Source organism: Saccopteryx bilineata, chromosome 2 (assembly GCF_036850765.1).
Source record: "Saccopteryx bilineata isolate mSacBil1 chromosome 2, mSacBil1_pri_phased_curated, whole genome shotgun sequence".
NCBI lineage: Eukaryota > Metazoa > Chordata > Mammalia > Chiroptera > Emballonuridae > Saccopteryx > Saccopteryx bilineata.
The window spans coordinates 306,422,257-306,424,722 of record NC_089491.1 but is presented as its reverse complement, the minus strand read 5'-3'; positions in this window follow the sequence as shown (position 1 = coordinate 306,424,722).

Here is a 2,466-nt window from a genome sequence, read left to right as displayed (position 1 = left end):
CAGAGAGGAGTGGGATGAGGAGTGTTATGGAATGAATGTTTATGTCTTTCAAAAATCCGTATGTCGAAGTCCTAACCTCCAATGTGATAGTATTTGGAAGTGGGACCTTTTAGAGATAATTAGGTTTAGATGAAGTTATAAAGTGGGACTCCAATGATGGAATTAGTGTCCTTGTATAGATGACAACTCTCTCTCTCTTTACCATGTAAAGATACAGGGAGAAAGTGGCCATGGACCAGCCAGGAAGAGAGCTTTCATGAGGAACCCAATTGGCTGGCACATTGGTATTGGACTCTGGCCTCCAGAACTATAGGAAATAAATTTATGTTGTTTAAGCCACCCAGTCTATGATATCTTCTTATAACAACTCAAGCAGACTGATGTAAGAGATTGTCACCTGATTGAATAGAAGCAAGGTTAAATTCACAGTATTAGGGTTCTACAGAGTTTTCAGTCTTTAGGGTTTCATGTGGCTTCTGTCTGCAGAAGGGCAGGACTGATGAAAGGGAGTGCACCAGCACCAAAGAAGTTACTGCATATGTGACTGGAGAGCATGGAAGTAAATATCTTAAGAGCCAATTTAGAGTTCTAAGTCAATAGTAGAAAATTTAGAGAAGAATCACGTTGTTGGTAGAAGAGTGGGGTCAGTGTGGTCATTCATATAGATTCCACTAATAAAATATTTTTTAAACAAAATAGTTTCTTGAGGTTTCATAAAGAGTTTGTCATGAAAAAAAATATCTAAAGTCAGAACAAATGTTAAGACCTAGATTATTTTTTCAGGACTCAAGAGAACAGGACATAGTAAAAAGGGTTACATAGACTCAGAGGTCCAGCCACGAATAAGCAGATCACCCACCCTCATGAATCCTGATGACGAGGAAGGACTCTCTTGCTTACAGAAGTAACCCAGTAAGGATGGGTTTTTTTGTTTGTTTTTGGCTTTTTTTTTGTATTTTTCTGAAGCTGGAAACAGGGAGAGACAGTCAGACAGACTCCCACATGCGCCCGACCGGGATCCACCCAGCACGCCCACCAGGGGCGGTGCTCTGCCCACCAGGGGGCGATGCTCTGCCCCTCCCTGGCGTCACTCTGCCGCCTAGCGCCTGGGGCAGAGGCCAAGGAGCCATCCCCAGCACCCGGGCCATCTTTGCTCCAATGGAGCCTTGGCTGCGGGAGGGGAAGAAAGAGACAGAGAGGAAGGAGGGGGGGGGTGGAGAAGCAAATGGGCGCTTCTCCTATGTGCCCTGGCCGGGAATCAAACCCGGGTCCCCCGCATGCCAGGCCGACGCTCTGAGCCAACCGGCCAGGGCCCAGTAAGGATGTATTTTAATTCTTCTTTAAAAGTTCTGGAAAGATATGATTCCAGGATCACCTCAAAATAAGAGAAACTTCTAGGGAAGACCTACATACTAAAGAGAACTAATTCAGCTGCTGTAAGAAAAGCCAATGTCACAGTGGCGTATTGAAGATAACAGTTTATTAGTCTCTGTTGTAATTGTCCAAGAATAAACAGTACAGAGCTTTATGGGGGCTCTGTGGTATTACAGACCAGACTCCTTTTTCAGTGTCCTTTCATCTCAGGGCCTGAAATAGTTGTTACAGCTCCTGCCACTGCGCTCACATTCCAGCCAGAAGAGTGAAAAACAGGATGGGAAGAAGTCTTGTTAAGGACACGACCAGGGAATTGCATATATCACTCTCTGTAAGTCCAATAGGGCAGAACCAGGGAGTTGTGTGTATCACTTCTGGTTACGTCCTGCAGGGTAGAACCTGGGCACATGACCATACTAAGCTGCAAGGTAGGCTGGGAAATACAGTCTTTTGAATAGCTGTCATTTTCTCAGCTAAAACTTATATTACTCTAGTTTTCGATACTGGAGGTACAACTAGCAGCTTCTGACATAATAACTTCCTGTAATCTTACCTGAAAGGAAGGCCAAGTAGAACAGTCATAGGTAAACATCCTGTCATTAGTCTATAAACTTTATGACAGCAAAGACCCCCTAGCTCTTTTTGCTCTTCACCTCATTGTCATTGCCTAGCAAAATTCATGGCACAGAGTAGGTTCTCAGTACATAGTTATCAAGTAAATAAACGAATGCGAAGCGGCCGGATTTAAGAGTTCCAGAAGACCCTCCTTGTACTCCCTCCCAGGGCCTTTTGTTGCAAGCATCAAGACCACTTAGTTTCTCATTAAAATTAAACCTAATGTTGAAAGCTCTTCTTGAAGTGGATTTCCTACCTACCACTGGCACCCTGACAGGCAGTGTGGTTTCTTTATAGCCTTGGTCTAATGTCCAGTGATGGTGAAATTTAGATGACACGTTGTATAGAGAGCAGTTTAACGGCAAATGATGTGAGCCAGCCGGGCTCTTCTGGCTGTTCTCACGTGTTATCACTACAAGCAAACCTGGTATCTTCCTAAAATGATTTTATCCTAAGATCTCCTAAATTGCACGGATT